Source organism: Hyla sarda, chromosome 2 (assembly GCF_029499605.1).
Source record: "Hyla sarda isolate aHylSar1 chromosome 2, aHylSar1.hap1, whole genome shotgun sequence".
Taxonomy (NCBI): Eukaryota; Metazoa; Chordata; class Amphibia; order Anura; family Hylidae; genus Hyla; species Hyla sarda.
The window spans coordinates 408037155-408058727 of record NC_079190.1 but is presented as its reverse complement, the minus strand read 5'-3'; the positions used below and the strand labels follow the sequence as shown (position 1 = coordinate 408058727).

The 21573-nt window shown below is 43.6% G+C and overlaps 1 protein-coding gene across 4 annotated transcripts in view; it reads left to right on the top strand.

Moving 5' to 3' along the window:
• Positions 1–21573, top strand: part of DHRSX (dehydrogenase/reductase X-linked) — a 474272-nt gene that overhangs the window by 370840 nt on the left and 81859 nt on the right. The window lies entirely within an intron of this gene.

Here is a 21573-nt window from a genome sequence, read left to right as displayed (position 1 = left end):
CGGGCAGCGACGGCCTCTCTCCCCCTGCCTTTCCTGGGGGTGTATTGGCGTATAACACGCACACAGACTTTAGGCTAAAAATTTTAGCCTAAAAAGTGCGTGTTATACGCCGATAAATACGGTAAATAAATAATATTTGTCTATATTTCTTTATGAAATTTGTGTACTTTTTTTTGAGGTTTAAGTATTATTCCATATAAGCCTCGACTAATTTTTTGTGAGCTGCACAATCCCCCCCCCCCCAAAAAAAAAAAAAAAAATGTCTTCGATTTGTAAATTACTTCTATTAAAAATTTTTAATCCTTCCAGTACTTATCAAATGCTATATGCTCCACAGAAAGTTTTTTTCATTTTAAATTTCCTTTCTGTCTGACCAAAGTCCTCTCTGCTGACAACTCTGTCCATTTTAGGAACTGTCCAGAGTAGAAGCAAATCCCCATAGAAAACCTATCCTGCTCTGGACAGTTCCTAAAATGGACAGAGGTGTCAGCAGAGAAATAAAATTCAAAAAGAAAAGAACTTCCCGTGGAGCATACAGCAGCTAAGTACTGAAAGGGTTAAGATTTTTAAATAGAAGTAATATACAAATCTGATTAACTTTCTGGCACCAGTTGATTTAAAAACAAATAGTTTTCCACCGGAGTACCCCTTTAAGGGTAGGATCACACGTGACCTATCTTGCTGCATATTTTCTGCAACTTATTTTGCTATCCATTGACTTAAATGGGTAGAAATATATGTAGCAGCAAAATACAGCATACGTGACCCTACCCATAAAGTCCTTTTTGAACCCACAGTTCAGAAATAGAACAATATGAAAAAACAGCCCCACACCTGTCCTTGGTTGTTCCAGGTTTTCCAGCTTATCTCCACTACAGAGGATCTGCAGCACAACATAACCCTTGGCACGTGTGGCCCAAGGTATGGAGGAAAGCAGCCATTTTTATCTAATCCTATTCTACCTCTTTGGGGCTTTTTATTTTGGTTTTGAAGTTTATAGCTTCCACATTTATTGATTTAAATAATGTGCTGTCACTTCCAGAACCATTTAATAATAAGTTATTACACATTTATAAAATAATTTATACTTGCAGTTAAAAATGACCATTTGTTTTGAGAGATTTTGCTTATATTGGACCATTAAATTTGTTTTTGATTCAATGCATATTGAACTTCAGCCCTATGCTCCCTAGACCACGTGAAGAGTGCTCATCCTAGAAAGGTTAAGGATTGCATAGCATCACCATCTACCTCCGCAAGGCCATACAATAAACAGCAATGCATAGTGAATTACTATTTACTATACATAAGCTGGGACATCTATTAAAATGACAGGAGTCCCTGCTGTCTAGGTAGTTTCTGTGATGTTCTGCTCTAGGGCACCATGGGGATTTCAAACTGAGCAGGAGGCATACTCGGCCGCTCCTTGCTGCTGTAGGCAGGCTTGGACCGGTGTCTTCCTGCAAACCCTCTAGTGGCCATTTATTGGTTAGAATAATGCTGCTTAGGAAAACCCTGAAGGCTCTAGTGATAAATTGATGGTCACTAGCAAGACCAAGACAATGGTCTGGTCCTGGCTACCGACAAGAGCAATGAGCGGTGAGCATTTATTTTTTATTTTTTTTACTTTACTGTATATGTCTGGCCACTCAGCAACTAGATTAGCAATATTAATAATAGGATTTGTTTCAAACCGATTCGCTCTTCACTACCAGAAATAAGACACACATTAACATTTTGTTAGATACTGGATACTAGAGTTTCCAAAAGTAAAAACAAATCTCTTACCTGCCAGCAATGATTTCTCAAGTCTTATAGGGCTTATTCCCTCCGAAATGACTATTAAGAATTAGGAGCTTCCTTGAAATTAATCCCCTGATGTTCTAACATTTTAATAGGGTTACCTATAATGTAACCTCTCAATTTCACAAAGTCGAGCCACTGAACTTTGCGTTTTGTAACAGTTTTCTATACTCCAGTTTTCATCCGGAGACATCTTTCTGCACAGAGCAGATAAGGCCAATCCTAACATTTAAAATGTAAAATCTTGCTTCCCATGGCTGCAGCTGCAGACATTACTGTCTCGATGTTTCTACATCGCCTCTAGCTAATGTGCACATCCACCAAGATATGACTTGTGCAATGTCACTTGGAGGTCAATGAACTCTTGAGAATCACATAGAAGGCAGGCATGAAGGGCACAGATGAGTGGCACGAGGGCTATTGCTTTCTGGCAAGATACAAACCTTTGTGCCAGAGAAAATTAAATTAACATTTAGTAATTCATAGTAAAATTACATTTTCACTTTTAGCATAAACGAATTGTAGCTCTATATTCGAGATAAAAGGGATATGTCCCATCTTCCTTTTCATATTTTACATTACATAGTAGTAAAAGGACAGCACCATTTACAGTAGTGAAAGGATATAGAGTCGTCTAAGGTAAATCTGATGTTATTCTGCTGATAATGGCGCAGCCAGGGAAAAGTGAAGAGTAACGGAAGGGGAATCCGTGTCTTCTCTGTAATGTGTAAATCTGACATTATTCTTTCATGAAGGATTTCCATGGTGGGTGTAATACACTTCAGTGTTACGCCGAGCGCTCCGGGTTCCCGCTCCTCCCCGGAGCGCTTGCTTCTCCCCCTCCGCTGCAGCGCTCCGGTCACGTCCTCTGACCCGGGGCGCTGCGATCCTGCTGCCAGCCGGGATGCGATTCGCGATGCGGGTAGCGCCCGCTCGCGATGCGCACCCCGGCTCCCCTACCTGACTCGCTCCCCGTCTGTTCTGTCCCGGCGCGCGCGGCCCCGCTCCCTAGGGCGCGCGCGCGCCGGGTCTCTGCGATTTAAAGGGCCACTGCGCCGCTGATTGGCGCAGTGGTTCCAATTAGGGTTATCACCTGTGCACTTCCCTATATTACCTCACTTCCCTTGCACTCCCTTGCCGGATCTTGTTGCCTTAGTGCCAGTGAAAGCGTTCCTTGTGTGTCCCTTGCCAGTGTTTCCAGACCTTCTGCCGTTGCCCCTGACTACGATCCTTGCTGCCTGCCCCGACCTTCTGCTACGTCCGACCTTGCTTCTGCCTACTCCCTTGTACCGCGCCTATCTTCAGCAGCCAGAGAGGTGAGCCGTTGCTAGTGGATACGACCTGGTCACTACCGCCGCAGCAAGACCATCCCGCTTTGCGGCGGGCTCTGGTGAAAACCAGTAGTGGCTTAGAACCGGTCCACTAGCACGGTCCACGCCAATCCCTCTCTGGCACAGAGGGTCCACTACCTGCCAGCCGGCATCGTGACAGTAGATCCGGCCATGGATCCCGCTGAAGTTCCTCTGCCAGTTGTCGCTGACCTCACCACGGTGGTCGCCCAGCAGTCACAACAGATTGCGCAACAAGGCCAACAGCTGTCTCAACTGACCGTTATGCTACAACAGTTGCTACCACAGCTTCAGCAGTCATCTCCTCCGCCAGCTCCTGCACCTCCTCCGCAGCGAGTGGCCGCTCCTGGGATACGCTTATCCTTGCCGGATAAATTTGATGGGGACTCTAAGTTTTGCCGTGGCTTCCTTTCCCAATGTTCCCTGCATCTGGAGATGATGTCGGACCTGTTTCCCACTGAAAGGTCTAAGGTGGCTTTCGTAGTCAGTCTTCTGTCCGGAAAAGCCCTGTCATGGGCCACACCGCTCTGGGACCGCAATGACCCCGTCACTGCCTCTGTACACTCCTTCTTCTCGGAAATCCGAAGTGTCTTTGAGGAACCTGCCCGAGCCTCTTCTGCTGAGACTGCCCTGTTGAACCTGGTCCAGGGTAATTCTTCCGTTGGCGAGTATGCCGTACAATTCCGTACACTTGCTTCAGAATTGTCCTGGAATAATGAGGCCCTCTGCGCGACCTTCAAAAAAGGCCTATCCAGCAACATTAAAGATGTTCTGGCCGCACGAGAAATTCCTGCTAATCTACATGAACTTATTCACCTAGCCACTCGCATTGACATGCGTTTTTCTGAAAGGCGTCAGGAACTCCGTCAAGATATGGACTCTGTTCGCACGAGGCGTTTCGTCTCCTCGGCTCCTCTCTCCTCTGGTACCCTGCAATCTGTTCCTGTGCCTCCCGCCGTGGAGGCTATGCAGGTCGACCGGTCTCGCCTGACACCTCAAGAGAGGACACGACGCCGTATGGAGAACCTCTGCCTGTACTGTGCTAGTACCGAACACTTCCTGAGGGATTGTCCTATCCGTCCTCCCCGCCTGGAAAGACGTACGCTGACTCCGCACAAAGGTGAGACAGTCCTTGATGTCTACTCTGCTTCTCCACGTCTTACTGTGCCTGTGCGGATGTCTGCCTCTGCCTTCTCCTTCTCTACAGTGGCCTTCTTGGACTCTGGATCTGCAGGAAATTTTATTTTGGCCTCTCTCGTCAACAGGTTCAACATCCCAGTGACCAGTCTCGCCAGACCCCTCTACATCAATTGTGTAAATAATGAAAGATTGGACTGTGCCATACGTTTCCGCACGGAGCCCCTTCTTATGAGCATCGGATCTCATCATGAGAGGATTGAACTTTTGGTCCTCCCCAATTGCACCTCGGAGATTCTCCTTGGACTTCCCTGGCTTCAACTTCATTCCCCAACCCTGGATTGGTCCACTGGGGAGATCAAGAGTTGGGGGTCCTCTTGTTCCAAGAACTGTCTAAAACCGGTTCCCAATAACCCTTGCCGTAACTCTGTGGTTCCTCCAGTAACCGGTCTCCCTAAGGCCTATATGGACTTCGCGGATGTTTTCTGCAAAAAACAAGCTGAGACTCTACCTCCTCACAGGCCTTATGATTGCCCTATCGACCTCCTCCCGGGTACTACTCCACCCCGGGGCAGAATTTATCCTCTCTCTGCCCCAGAGACTCTTGCCATGTCCGAATACGTCCAGGAGAATCTAAAAAAGGGCTTTATCCGTAAATCCTCCTCTCCTGCCGGAGCCGGATTTTTCTTTGTGTCCAAAAAAGATGGCTCCCTACGTCCTTGCATTGACTACCGCGGTCTTAATAAAATCACGGTTAAGAACCGCTACCCCTTACCCCTCATCTCTGAACTCTTTGATCGCCTCCAAGGTGCCCACATCTTCACTAAATTGGACTTAAGAGGCGCCTATAACCTCATCCGCATCAGAGAGGGGGACGAGTGGAAAACGGCATTTAACACCAGAGATGGACACTTTGAGTATCTGGTCATGCCCTTTGGACTGTGCAATGCCCCTGCCGTCTTCCAAGACTTTGTCAATGAAATTTTTCGTGATCTGTTATACTCCTGTGTTGTGGTATATCTGGACGATATCCTAATTTTTTCTGCCAATCTAGAAGAACACCGCCAGCATGTCCGTATGGTTCTTCAGAGACTTCGTGACAACCAACTCTATGCCAAAATTGAGAAATGTCTGTTTGAATGCCAATCTCTTCCTTTTCTAGGATATTTGGTCTCTGGCCAGGGACTACAGATGGATCCAGACAAACTCTCTGCCGTCTTAAATTGGCCACGCCCCTCCGGACTCCGTGCTATCCAACGCTTTTTGGGGTTCGCCAATTATTACAGGCAATTTATTCCACATTTTTCTACCATTGTGGCTCCTATCGTGGCTTTAACCAAGAAAAATGCTGATCCCAAGTCTTGGCCTCCTCAAGCAGAGGACTCCTTTAAACGACTCAAGTCTGCCTTTTCTTCGGCTCCCGTGCTCTCCAGACCTGACCCTTCCAAACCCTTCCTATTGGAGGTTGATGCCTCCTCAGTAGGAGCTGGAGCTGTTCTTCTACAAAAAAATCCTTCCGGGCATGCTGTCACTTGTGGTTTTTTCTCTAGGACCTTCTCTCCAGCGGAGAGGAACTACTCCATCGGGGATCGAGAGCTTCTAGCCATTAAATTAGCACTTGAGGAATGGAGGCATCTGCTGGAGGGATCAAGATTTCCTGTTATTATCTACACCGACCACAAGAACCTCTCCTACCTCCAGTCGGCCCAACGGCTGAATCCTCGCCAGGCCCGGTGGTCTCTGTTCTTTGCCCGATTTAATTTTGAGATTCACTTTCGTCCTGCCGATAAGAACATTAGGGCCGATGCTCTCTCTCGTTCCTCGGATGCCTCAGAAGTTGATCTCCCTCCGCAACACATCATTCCACCTGACTGCCTGATCTCCACTTCTCCTGCCTCCATCAGGCAGACTCCTCCAGGAAAGACCTTTGTTTCTCCACGCCAACGCCTCGGAATCCTCAAATGGGGTCACTCCTCCCATCTCGCAGGTCATGCGGGCATCAAGAAATCTGTGCAACTCATCTCCCGCTTCTATTGGTGGCCGACTCTGGAGACGGATGTTGGGGACTTTGTGCGAGCCTGCACTATCTGTGCCCGGGATAAGACTCCTCGCCAGAAGCCCGCTGGTTTTCTTCATCCTCTGCCTGTCCCCGAACAGCCTTGGTCTCTGATTGGTATGGATTTTATTACTGATTTACCCCCTTCCCGTGACAACACCGTTATTTGGGTGGTCGTTGATCGATTCTCCAAAATGGCACATTTCATCCCTCTTCCTGGTCTTCCTTCTGCGCCTCAGTTGGCTAAACAATTTTTTGTACACATTTTTCGTCTTCACGGGTTGCCTACGCAGATTGTCTCGGATAGAGGGGTCCAATTCGTGTCTAAATTCTGGAGAGCTCTCTGTAAACAACTCAAGATTAAATTAAATTTTTCCTCTGCATATCATCCCCAGTCCAATGGACAAGTAGAAAGAATTAACCAGATCCTGGGTGATTATTTGCGACATTTTGTTTCCTCCCGCCAGGATGACTGGGCAGATCTCCTTCCATGGGCCGAATTCTCGTATAACTTCAGGGTCTCTGAATCTTCCTCCAAATCCCCATTTTTCGTGGTGTACGGCCGTCACCCTCTTCCCCCCCTCCCTACCCCCTTGCCCTCTGGTCTGCCCGCTGTGGATGAAATTTCTCGTGACCTTTCCATTATATGGAGAGAGACCCAAAATTCTCTCTTACAGGCTTCTTCACGCATGAAGAGATTCGCGGATAAGAAAAGAAGAGCTCCCCCCGTTTTTTCCCCTGGAGACAAGGTATGGCTCTCCGCTAAATATGTCCGCTTCCGTGTCCCTAGCTACAAGTTGGGACCACGCTATCTTGGTCCTTTCAAAATTTTGTCTCAAATTAATCCTGTCTCTTATAAACTTCTTCTTCCTCCTTCTCTTCGTATCCCTAATGCCTTTCACGTCTCTCTTCTCAAACCACTCATCCTCAACCGTTTTTCTCCCAAATCTGTTCCTCCCACTCCTGTTTCCGGCTCCTCGGACGTCTTCTCGGTCAAGGAGATTTTGGCTGCCAAAAAGGTCAGAGGAAAAAATTTTTTTTTAGTAGACTGGGAGGGTTGTGGTCCTGAAGAGAGATCCTGGGAACCTGAGGACAACATCCTTGACAAAAGTCTGCTCCTCAGGTTCTCAGGCTCCAAGAAGAGGGGGAGACCCAAGGGGGGGGGTACTGTTACGCCGAGCGCTCCGGGTTCCCGCTCCTCCCCGGAGCGCTTGCTTCTCCCCCTCCGCTGCAGCGCTCCGGTCACGTCCTCTGACCCGGGGCGCTGCGATCCTGCTGCCAGCCGGGATGCGATTCGCGATGCGGGTAGCGCCCGCTCGCGATGCGCACCCCGGCTCCCCTACCTGACTCGCTCCCCGTCTGTTCTGTCCCGGCGCGCGCGGCCCCGCTCCCTAGGGCGCGCGCGCGCCGGGTCTCTGCGATTTAAAGGGCCACTGCGCCGCTGATTGGCGCAGTGGTTCCAATTAGGGTTATCACCTGTGCACTTCCCTATATTACCTCACTTCCCTTGCACTCCCTTGCCGGATCTTGTTGCCTTAGTGCCAGTGAAAGCGTTCCTTGTGTGTCCCTTGCCAGTGTTTCCAGACCTTCTGCCGTTGCCCCTGACTACGATCCTTGCTGCCTGCCCCGACCTTCTGCTACGTCCGACCTTGCTTCTGCCTACTCCCTTGTACCGCGCCTATCTTCAGCAGCCAGAGAGGTGAGCCGTTGCTAGTGGATACGACCTGGTCACTACCGCCGCAGCAAGACCATCCCGCTTTGCGGCGGGCTCTGGTGAAAACCAGTAGTGGCTTAGAACCGGTCCACTAGCACGGTCCACGCCAATCCCTCTCTGGCACAGAGGGTCCACTACCTGCCAGCCGGCATCGTGACATTCAGGCAGTTGTGTGGGTGGAAGGGAATGTATTTTCCAAAAGGAGGAAAGATTTCATTTAGAAATGCTAGACTGAGTGTAAGCCGGCTCATCTCTAGCAAAATATAACTATAGCAGTAATGTATTATACATTATATCAGGTGAGATGTCTGTAAACAGTGTTTACTTTATTTGTCCTATTTTTGTATGTTTAAGGTTTTTTTTCTATTTCTTTTCTGGTAGCGATATGAAGGTAGACGGCATGGTATCTACAGACTGATATAGTCAATCAGCTCCCAAAATTATATTAGAATGGGGAGAGTACATAAGATATAACTTTTAATAATCACCTCTAAAATATTAAAATAATAGTGATGAATAATAATCAGCCATTTGACCCAAATTGGGGCCTCTTGGCAAGTAGTACACCAAAGCTGTGCTGCTAAAATGTAGACCAGGGGAAATTATTCCCAAAATATTAACAAACGAGAATACACATCCAGGATACTAACTGCCCAGAGGGACTAGATGTATCCAAATACACAAAAGCCCTACGCGTTTCGGCACAAAGTAACATGTGACCTCCTCAGGGGCTCAACATATGGATGCCATGAAACAAAAACCACTTATCCACAGTATATTCATGGATAATATCACTTCTTATTCTGGTCTATAGCCAAGATGTGGCTAGAAGTATCTGGAGCGCTTCCTTCACCCTTCCCAGATTCCACCTATAAAAAAGATGCAGACAAAAAGAAACCCAATTCAGTATAGCATGTCGTAGCTGGGAAGGGGCGATGCCTAACCACATAAGGTAAATATACACTCACAGTCCTGTCGGGACTCGGCGTGATACCTGCAATAAAGCGTAGAGGAATATATTGTTCTCCAACTATCCCTTATGGTAGTTGTAATAAATACCTGCAAGGGAAGATATTTACTCACGGTTCTGGCGTATAAGGTCAGTGTGAAGCACTCCAGACAGTGTGTGTAACCCGCAGTGGCGGGAAGCCGAGCTGTATGCCGGCTTCTCACACACGTGTCCCTTTTCTGGTAGCGGCAGGATGTCAGTCTCATTCAATGACGCACAGACAGTAGGAGGTATTTTTCAATAAAACAGTTTACGCAACAGAAGTGTATAATGCCATCTCTCACACTGTGGGGTAGGTCAATACACCAAAATGTGTTGAGTATCTTAGGACAAAGTCAGCCACTTAAAGACCCCCCTCCCTCCTTGCTATATACATTAACCATTAGTGCATGTAAGCTGTGTTGCAAATATGTCCTGCATAAGAAATATGATCTCCTATACGGGGTCCACGGCTCGCTGGCCAGATAGCGGGTGTCAGCCACCGCACGAACCTCAATACAGCGCTATGGCAGAGCCGAAGATTGCCGAAGGCAGCGCTCCGGCTCTGCCATAGAGTTTTATTGAGGAGGCGTGTCAGCCGTTGCCGTGCGGTGGTCAACACGCCCCCTTCCGGGGCCTTGTACAGGAGATCGCGGGAGGCCCCAGAGGTCGGACCCCCAACGATCTGAAACTTATCCCCTATCCTTAGGATCCCTCTTAGGCTTTCTCTATTTGTTAAGTGGTTTTATATAGTTTATTTGTATTATTCAATAACTTTTATATGGGATTATTATCAAGTATTTTTAAGGCTACCATTTTTGGTAGGGACAGTGATTTATAATAATGCACAATATGAGAATGTAGAATTGCATCTGTATCTATATCTTTGTTTATTTGATATATTTTTCTATATCTTTTTATTAGGTAGTGGATTCATGGTGCATTTCATGTACTTGTGTAAATTGATAAATGTATTGGGCAGCTGATGTTTATACAGTCTGACAATTTGATTAAATATTCATTTGGCTTTTTTCTGAAGTCTATGATTTTGGGTGTGTATAGACAGGCTACTGTTCAGCTTGCATTATATATGCAACAATTGGATTACCTTGAAAAAAAATCACAATCGTCATCTTATAATAAGACTATTCTGCTGGTGCATAGGCAACATAGTGAGTCACTTCACAGCCCACCCTTCTACAGAGGGCTTAATCCTTTTCATAGAAATCAGTCTACGCCAATACACTTTGATTATTAAGCTACACACAGTACATCTGCTACACTGATTTCAACTGTTTCTGAACACGTTATGTCCACAAACAAATGGAAAATTGCATTTTGTTTTCAGTAAAGTGGATTTATTTGATTCTCTGGATAGAAGAACATTCAACATTCAGTGTTATTAAACTACAGACAAAATCATAAACTGTCCTGTGTTCAGATCTGCCAACCAGCACCTAAAATAGAGTTAATACTCTATATTTCTGTTCTTGGAGCTTACAAATTGATCTCCCTAGGTCTTAAAAGTTACACTTTAGCCATTACAATTATATGACCTAGCATCTTAGTACATGCTGTATAACAAATAAAAGTCTTTTGTGGTTATTATAATATTGAACTGAACAGTCTTTCTGTTTTCCCGTAACACTGTATGGAGGGGCTACAGTAGATGACTTAGGTGATTCCTACCATGTTGATTTGGCATCTTTTTTATCCTATATTTTTTAAATCTATTCCAATATTGATAATCTTAAAGGGGTTATCCAGCGAATAAAATGTACCCCTCATCCACAGAGGTTCCTACTGCTGGGACCCCCTGTGATCTCCAGAACGGGGTCCTTCTTTTACCTTGGAGTGCTCCAGCCCCCACCTTTTAAGACAAACTGGTCTCAAAATGATGGTTTGCTCAGTCCATCACCAGCTTTGATGAAACATAACTGCGATTGGTGATTGGCAAGCCGTCATTCCCAAGACCAGTTTTTCTATGAAAGTGAGGACTGGAGTGCTCCAAGGTAAGAGATGGGCCCGATTCAGGATCAAAGGGGATCCCAGCGGTCGGACCTCCCATGATCCATATATCCTTTATTATCGGCCTATCTTTTTATTGGTTTTTAGCTTTTTTCATAGTAGCAGTGCAAAAATAAGGCACACAATAATGAAATCAAAATGGGTAACACAGAGAATTGTGACATAAAAAAGTAAATACCAGATTTCGCTCAAGGAAAAAAAAAAAAAGGGGGTGAAATGAAAAGAGCAGGGAGCAACCAGTCAACAGATAAAATTGGTACACAACACATGGAGTGAATGCATATTGGGTCATCCAGACTCACCAGCCACTTGACTCCCTGCAGAAGCCGTTCCAATATTGTTTGCCAGGCATAGTGCTCCCAAGGTATCCCTTGCCCCAGCCATGTTGTAATTTTCTATACCCTGCAGTGCTCTAAAGAAGGCCTCAATCTTCTGTTGAGAATTCAAATGTTTGTCATTTTGCAACAAACTTTTCAGCATTTTTCTTCCTGTGCCTTGCCATGTCCAGAAATAATTTCAAGTCTCCCACTACATTGTGGATGGTAGGCATAGTAGGTTTAATCCACTCCTACATAAGGGTACATTTTTTTTTACTAACAGGACAACATGGAAAAATCTGGCCAGACTCTAAAGCCTTGCTGCCAACTGGTCAATAGACCGAAAAAGGAGGGCCTGGGAAGTTATAGGTAAGTAAACAATACAGTCCGCTACCTAGACCTAAAAAGCCTGTGTGCATGTACACTACCATATCCCATGTAGAAAATAGGTGTCTGGAGTGTTACAATTAGGGCAGAAGAGGGTCTTGTCAAGCAGGATCTGAGGCAGGCAAATTTAATCCTAAATAACCAAGGTCCATACATTTTTTAAATAGTGTCCCTCCAACATTTATTGGTAACATTCATAGGAACCATTTCCCAGCCCTCCAGAATCTTATCTCTTATGCCAGTGTCATGCAAAATAGATTCCCACTTAGAAAAAACATAAAAAATGTTATCAACGTAATCTTTCCCAGCTGAAAAATCCTCAAAGTCAGAGGTCATGGCTTTCGATGTAGGATCACGCATGCATTGATGTGCAAAAGAACAGTACTCCGGTGACCTGAAGGAAGTGAGAGGAAGGCAAAGTAAATTTAGCCAGCAACTCCTGTGTGGTAAGCTACTGTTTGAATTTTGTGTGGATTAATAGGTAGGCACATTTAAGGCCCTTGTCTTCGGTGAACTCTGGGTGGCCCCAAAGGTTAAAGCACCCAGACAGCAGTTTGGGTACACAATATGCCTGCCACGCCACCCACCAGGGGAAATTAATATCCCTGATTTTAACAGACTGTTTTATGTAGGTTAAGAGGCACAGAATGCGTGCATGGAGACAAGAAAGCATCCATGGCTAAACTAAGCCCACCTCCATGTTATAATTAGAGTAATAACTTGATCCATGCACCCAGTCCATGACGTGGCAAAAAAGACATGCTAGGTTGTAACCTCGTACAATCGGAACCCTGACACCACTGTGACATTTTCCAATAATTCATTTCTGGAGTGCAACCTTTTCCCAGTACAGAGAAAATGTGAAGCAGATCGGCCAAGCCCTTTAAATGGGTACACCGATGGAAAACTATTTGTTTGTCAAATCAACTGGTTCCAGAAAGTTAAACAGATTTGTAAATTACTTCTATTAAAGAATCTTAATTCTTCTAGTACTTATCTGCTGCTGTGTGTTCCAGAGGAAGTGAGTTGCATATTTAGTCTAACCACAGTGCTCTTTGCTGACATCTCTGTCAGGAACTGTCCAGAGAAGGACCAAATCCCCATAGCAAACTTCTGATCCAAACAGTTCCTGAAATAGACAGAGGTGTCAGCAGAGAGCACTGTGGTCAGACAGAAAAGAACTACACAACTTCCTCTGGAGCATACAGCAGCTGATAAGTACTGGAGGGATTAAGATTTTTTAATAGAAGTAATTTACAAATCTGTTTAACCTTCTAGCACCAGTTGATTAAAAAAAAAAAAAAAAAAAAAAAAGGTTTCCACCGAAGTAGCCCTTTATGGCTTATAGCACGTGTATGATACTGAACAAATGATTGTCATCTTATGACACTTATGTAAAGGAAATGGAATACGTTTTATATGGACAGTGCTCTTGAGAGATCTCCTTCAAAATTAAATCCCTGGTGGTGTGGCTCATGGGACTGCAGATAGATTGTTTTATCTGCATATTCCTATCAGGGGGATATATATATATATATATATATATATATATATATATATATATATATATATACGGTATATATACAGTTCTCATAAACAAGTGGCATGTAAAATATAGTAGCCTCTTCTGCTGACAGTATTTCCAAGAACGGCTCTCAACCCTTTATTGGGAAATAAAAGCACTAGCCCATTTTTTTAGTCATATGGTGTGAGACGACCAATTCTACTCTTCTTATAGTAGAATAAGGTATACTTCATTATTACTTCCTATTTTTCTGCAATTAGAAAACTCATACACTCTCTTATAACGTTGAATACTCTGTATTTTATAAGCAGTAAATGGGGTTTATGTTTTTACTATTCCAATCTGTATTCCTTACACTGCTGCTGGATGTGTCATCCATCACATGCCTTTCTATTTGTTTTCGTGGACAGTGTGCATCTCTCCATGTAGGGGAGCTAATGTGCCATTATTATGAGTAACAGTCTGTTGGCTGTGCCGCCATATCCCATGGATAGAGAAGATTGCTCACACCTACAATCATCTTTCCCGGTGGTTGGTGGTCAGCGACTTTGTTCTGTACAGGATTGTGATTACAGTGACAAAACCATCTCTCCTAAAGTCTTATACTCTAGTATGAGGAGGATTTTTACTCAGAACAAATGTGTGTGTGTGTGCAATTATTTGTGAAGGGGGGGGATATTCAGGTATATACTTCCATATATGCTTTGGTAAATAAGGTCATACATTTTATACAATTAGAATGATTTCTAAAGAGATTTGGTTATTGGATAGGTGAGATTTTGAGAGCTGTTCATGAGCATACAGTGCTATAAAAAAAAAAAAAGTCCCGTCCCCCCCCCGAGCATTCTGCACTCAGTACACGATAGTGACAAATCGACAACACAACGTTAGAAATCTTTGCTAATTTATTGAAAAGTAAAAAAAAAACTAAAATATTACACTGACAGAAGTATGCAGACGCTTTACACAGTACTTAGTTGAAGCCCCTTTGCAAACTGTTGGTGGAAGCCATTTTCAGGTCTATCCAGAGCTGTTTGATTTGGTTCACGTCATTGCACTGGTTGGGCCACTCTATGAAGTTCACAGAGTTTTCTCTAAGTTACTCCTGTATTCAGGGGGATAACTATAGGAGATACAGAGGTAACAGTCGCTCTTGGGCCTAAGGGGGCCTCAATGCACATCTGCCCCGTAAGAGACTAGAATTAGAATTGACACATGGGGCCCTTTATTAAATTTTGCATCTGGGCCCAGAAGTTACAAGTTACACTACTGACTGTGTTTTCTTGGTTGTGTGCTTGGAATCACAGTTTTGTTGGAAGGTGAACCTTCAACACTCATCAGGTTTTCATTAAAAATATATCTTTGTATTTTGGTCCATTTTGCTTTCCCTCAACCCTGACCAGTCTCCTTTTCCCAGACCCTTTTTCTGGCCGTTATTACCCGCTGTAGGCTCCATGTCTGGGTCAGCTTTTCTTGAGCTCAGCTGCAGAGTGGATGCAGACTAGCCTATGTGATGACTCCCATACAAAGTACACACACACCAACAAAAACAAAACAAGGATTTTTGCTCTTATATCTCTCTTTAACAAACCTCTAGATGTTGTAGCAGCAAATAGAGCAGGTCAACCTGTAAATCCAGCACTTTCTGTGAGAGCCTGTGTCTGTGTCTCTCTCTGCTCTTCTGCTCCTCATAATACCTTATCTCCTCCCCTATCCATAGACTTCTATGGACAGTGTAATCTAATCTTAGTGCAGCTGTCTTTACGCAGTATGGATTTCCCTTAGTAATGAGCTATTAAGAAGTGTGTGGGGAATGGGGTGCTGCCTTGTAAGGTTGGGTTCACACTACGATTTAACCGTACGGGACAAAGCCCATATCTACTTCATTTAAGTGATAAATGACTCCGTTCGGCTAATTTTTGCCCCGTATCCGGTATTGTGAGCGGTCCTAAAACCACGGCATACCGCGTATGGGCCAGATCCGACTTGGATACGGGAGCTCTCAGTTTTTGCTCCCCCCAGCCGGATCCAGTTCCCGTACTGTAAAATCGTAGTGTGAACCCACCCTAATTGCAGAAGGAAGCATATTTCTCTGATAGAATATATTAGAGTTTTTTTTTATATTTGGCTGTACTGGTAGTTTATGAAAAGTTGTTTGAAATTACAATTACACTTTACCTTAATGGGTAATTATGAAAGTAATTTACATTTTTTTTATTCTTTCTATTTCATATTGTTGCATGGTTGGGCTTGTGAGGTAAATGGTTCAATCTCATGTCTAAGACCAGCTTTAAAAAGCACCTTGGTTTCTCCATCATTTCCCCTAAGGGTATATGTATTGTATAAATGTTTTTTTCCCTTTGCGGGTTTGGGCGGAATTTCCCCAGCAGAAAATCTGTAGCAGGCTCCCATTGAGGTCAATGTTATCTGCTGCAGATTTTCCACAGACTCGCGTGCAGAGGTTCAAACACGCATGTAACCTGCCTGTGTGAACATACCCTAACAAGGTATGGGCTTGACTGCAGGATTTCCAGTTCTTGATCTTTGAAACATGTCAAATCAGCACCGATCTAGTTTATAAGGAACCTTTTCAGGACCTACTTATGGTCAGTGCAGGGCCACAGGATTAATCGCTGGATTATTCATGCAGCCCTTTAGTTACATCATTGCTAGAAGCGCGTTCCGTGTATACATAGGGAGTTATGCAGCCACAATCCCAGCCAAGCGTTTCAGGCGATATATAGCAAAACAAACAACACATCTAATTCAGAATACGGTGCAGGTTAACAATGATAGGCCCCTGTAAGGTACAAATGTAATAAAACCTCCCTGTATACATATTTACCCATTATAAGAGCCATCCGTTGAATAAGTTTGTTTGAAAGATAGGCTGCTTTTTGGCAGACTCTGAGTGTGGGTGCCATAGAAGATGAGATCCAGAACAAACTAGATGAATCAACAGACTCGTCATAAACTTTTTATTTTCCTATGAAAAAAAAGTCATAGAACAGCTGATCACCTGGCACAATTCTGGAACTTTGCCAAAGCTTCGCTGCTGTGCTATTATAACCTGCTTGCAAAGGGAGCGATTTCAAAACAGTAGTTTACACTGATGAGTTATAACATTTAAACCTGATATTGCTTAGATCCCCCTCTGCTTCCACCTGTTGAGGCATGGACTCCACAAGAACTCAAAAGGTGTCCAGTGTCATTAAGAAGGAAATATGAAAAAACGAGGTGCGCTCTTAGTGGAGTATTATTAGGGTGGGGTAACGTGTGCTCAGGTAGATGCACCTTACCGTGAGGGCACAACACCTCGGATCGCCTGAAGACTTGCTGGGGTCATTAGTCCGGAAGGTGGGGGGCTGCCTTGGCGTCTTTCACCGTGACCTTCAGGTGACGGTGCAGCAGTGCAAGAATATGGAAGGAAAAATTTGGTAGTTTTTTTCATCTGGCGCCTATTCCCAGGAAACCAACAAGCCAAGAAATTATTTTTTAAAAATAAATGGTCGTTTATTGGTACAGAGGGGTGCCCATGCTAATCTTCTCTGTATCGTTCCAATTTTTTGTATATGTGCTGCCGAAGCTTGCTTCGGCAGCACATATACTAAAAATTGGAACGATACAGAGACGATTAGCATGGGCACCCCTCTGTACCAATAAACGCCAATTTATTTTAAAACAAAATTTCTTGGCTTGTTGGTTTCCTGGGAATAGGCGCCTTATGAAAAACATCCTAATTTTTCCTTCCATATTCTTCCAGTGGCATTAAGACATTAGAAGCCTGTGCTTTAAATTCTGTTACAAGATGAGACTTTGGCATACCACTTTTCAGCTAGGCATCTCAATATGCAGTAAAGTGCAATGTTTAGTGTTCTAACATCTTATCTAAGTGAGCAGTAACTTTTTAAGCAATTTTTGCTGCTATTGCCTTGTGCATTTGACCAGACAGACTACGCTTTGCTTCTCGCACACACAAATGACCCATGGATTCTGGATAAAGGACTGTCCTTCCTTGGACCAATTTTAGTTAGTGCAATCCACTGTATACAGGAGCCACTTATCAATGAAAATGATCTGACCCATTTATTCAGCCATCACAATTTGATCACAATTTGCCCTTAAATTTGCTTAGATGCTTACATTTGCCAATTTTCCAGCTTTTAACACCTCAACTTTAAGAACAAACTTTCCACTTTTTCATTGTTGCTAAATATTCGGTTATTTATTTCAGCCGTCCGTGTTTATACTGTTACAGCCAATAAGGAGATTGTTACATATGACATTTCCCTTGTGTGCATAATGTAACCTAAAGTAGGTTTGTGAGATGCCAGTTTAAGTATTCTTCATTTCATCAATTCTATTCAGTGTCTCTTCATAAATAAATAATCTTTTCATTAACATTGTGCATTTGGTGTGATAAAAGGTTTTTCAGTTTGTCGTACCTTTACTCCTATCACAGGTTCACTATTAAAATATTTTGCTGCATTTTTACCATGCCAATTGCGGTGTTATATTCTTAGCACATTTCCCCACTCATTGCACCATAGAGAAAAGGTATCCTTTCGACAGATTGCTTTTTGCACAGCCTTGTCGAATTTCCATTTGTGTAACACAAAAGCCCGATGTTCAACTAATTTATTCTAGAACAATACTTTAAAAGCGATATGCAATTACTCTTAACCCATGTTCTTTAGATTTCTTATTGGAGCTTTATTAGAGGAAACCCTGTAGTTGTTAAATACTAACAAATTCCAAACTGCAGAACAGGATTTAAAGGGAAACTGTCTTGACAACTCTAAACTTCTAAATAGGGGGGTAGGTAGACATTTCAGAACATATTCATGCAAAGCAGTAGTAATAATGTGTAACTTAGAATAGGAAGTTTGAACATCTCCCGTGCAGTATACAAATGACTCCCAAAAGTGTCCACTGGGATTTTCTTCAGCAGACAGGTGTCTTGCAGAATTGACAGCAACACTTCCCATCTAGGCTTGACTGACATCCTTAACCCCTTAAGGACTCGGGTTTTTCAGTTTTTGCACTTTAGTTTTTTCCTCCTTACCTTTTAAAAATCATAACCCTTTCAATTTTCCACCTAAAAATCCATATTATGGCTTATTTTTTGCGTCACCAATTCTACTTTGCAGTGACATTAGTCATTTTACCCAAAAATTCACGGTGAAACGGAAAAAAAATCATTGTGCGACAAAATCGAAGAAATAACGCCATTTTGTAACTTTTGGGGGCTTCCGTTTCTACGCAGTGCATATTTCGGTAAAAATGACACCTTATCATTATTCTGTAGGTCCATACGGTTAAAATTATACCCTACTTATATAGGTTTGATTTTGTCGTACTTCTGGAAAAAAATCATAACTACATGCAGGAAAATGTAAAAATGTCATCTTCTGATCCCTATAACTTTTTTATTTTTCTATGTAAAGGGCTGTATGAGGACTCATTTTTTGTGCCGTGATCTGAAGTTTTTATAGGTATGATTTTTGTTTTGATCAGACTTTTTGATCACTTTTTATTCATTTTTTAATGGTATAAAAAGTGACCAAAAATACGCTTTTTTGGACTTTGGAATTTTTTTGCGCGTACGCCATTGACCGTGTGGTTTAATTAATGATATATTTTTATAGTTCGGACATTTACGCACGCAGCGATACCACATGTTTTATTTTTTTTTTATTTACACTGTTTTATTTTTTTATGGGAAAAGGAGGGTGATTCAAACTTTTATTAGGGAAGGGGTTAAATGACCTTTATTAACACTTTTTTTTAACTTTTTTTTTTTTGCAGTGTTATAGGTCCCATAGGGACCTATAACACTGCACACACTGATTTTTTACACAGATCACAGGCGTGTATTAACACGCCTGTGATCAGTGTTATCGGCGCTTGACTGCTCCTGCCTGGATCTCAGGCACGGAGCAGTCATTCGTCGATCGGACACTGAGGAGGCAGGTAAGGGCCCTCCCGGTGTCCTGTAAGCTGTTCGGGATGCCGCGATTTCACTGCGGCGGTCCCGAACAGCCCGACTGACGAGCCGGGATAGCTTCACTTTCACTTTAGAAGCGGCGGTCAGCTTTGGCCGTCGCTTCTAAAGGGTTAATACCGCACATTGCCGCGATCGGCGATGTGTGGTATTAGCCGCGGGTCCCGGCCGTTGATGAGCGCCGGGACCGAAGCGATGTGATGCGGGGTCGCAACGCTTCATATCGCGGGAGCCGGCGCAGGACGTAAATATACATCCTGCGTCGTTAAGGGGTTAAAGCCTTCTACATTGTCCACTGTTCATTCCTAGGAGATGTTCATTAAACCTGATGAGAAGCTTATATGCTGATGATACCCTAATTTATTTAGTGGATGCAGATAATTCCCTTAGATCCCTATTATTCCTCCTGGATCTCTTTGGCTCTTACTTTGGCCTTAGAGTTAATTGGGCAAAGTCCTCCCTCATGCCCCTCTCTTCCAGGTCAGTCCTGTCTCCTTCCCTTTCTATTGATCTTCAGGTGGTGGGTCAGTTTTGGTACTTGACTGCCTCACTGGCTGATTATATCCCTCTTAATTTGGACCCTCTTTTGCTTAGTACTTACTCCCGGCTACAGTCGTGGTCTTCACTCCCCCTCTCTCTGGCAGACAGGGTTAATATTTTTAAAATGATCTTTCTACCTAAATTCCTGTCTGCATCTTTTTCACCTGGCCCCAACTATCCCAGTTAAGAGATATTTTCGTAAATTGAACTGTTTGCGGAGATCCGGTTTGGCAAGGCAAACCTCTTAGACTCAGTTTGGCTCTCCTCCAAGCACCGAAGCAGCAGGGTGGCTTTGCGGCTCCTAACATGTACCATTACTTTTAACTGCCTCAGCTGGTGTATGCTGCTTGGTGGATTGATGTTGATGTCTAGGCTTTTCCCTCATCCTGTGTTCTACCCGAGGGCCCCATTGTGGGCAAACCCTCACCTGCCGCATCTCCAGAGCTTGCCGTCCGCGGGCCTCTGGAGTGGTCATGGGGTTAAACATCTGTTAGGGGATGATCATAATTTGCTTACGTTTGCTGAAATACAATCTCAGTTTCATATTCCCAGGTCTTCCTTTTTTCATTTTCTCCTCGGGATGCGGTGCGGGCACAGTTCCAAACCCTCTGCATGACGCCTGAGTTTTTTAAGGTTGAGCTACTCTTGGGCACCACAGACCTGGCCAAACCACTTATTCAGGCATATGCTCTTCTACAGTCCACAGGACGGAGTCCCTTTTCTAATACTTTTCCAAAATGGGAGGTTGACCAATGGAAGGAGGAGAAAATGACGTATTATCGAACAGTGGTTAGTGATAGGGGTCTCCTGATGCAGTCTTGATTTGACCTTAAACTTTATTATACTCTTGTGAAGCTTGAACATCTAGGGGTTTCCTCCTTGGACTGTTGATTTAGATGTCAGATTGCCATGGGTACTTTTTATTTTGCTAATAAATCATTTGTCTATCAACACTCGAGATTTAAGTGATCTATTCCAACAGAAGTGATCCTTTTCCTGACACTGTGACTGCGCCTTTGGATGATCTTACTTTTCTGTTTTCTTGATTTCTCCTTACTCTGGAAGTTTGTCAATTGGTTTGCCCATAGGTGCCTGCTTATTTGATTCCTTCTCTTTTCTGCCCATAAGATTGTGGCTATGTCCTGGAAATGTACAGTAATTTACAACCAATATTTATTATAACTTCTTTTTTGTGCTTTATTATATACTACACATGTTTATATTATGAAATGTCTCTCTAGCCCCTGTAGAGGAGTTATATTGGTTTAGTAAAACTGACAGATTATAACTGTGTCTTTCATTTAGACTTTGCAGAAGTGACAATAGTATGTGGTAGCCATTAATACAATTAAAGGAGGTTTATCCTAACACTTTATCCTAACACTTTTTTTTAAATATGTGCCCAGGCTATGTAATAAAATTTAAAAAAAAGCCTATACTTACCTCTCATTCCCTTGTAGCCTTCAGTATCAGGACTTCTGGTCTCTGCTGAAACTTTCCTTTCCTGAGCTGCAGGTGCTACATAACATCACCGAGGTGGGACACCCTGCAGACAGTTATTACTCGAGCAGTAATGTGACTCGCCAGGTGGAAACCTGGCACCCTGATACTGAACACTACAGGGGATAGAGGTAGATAACTTGAGGCTTCTTTTTATTTATTACACAGCCTGGGCACAAAAACAACGTTTTGCTGGATAACCCTTTTAATACAAATGTTGCCATT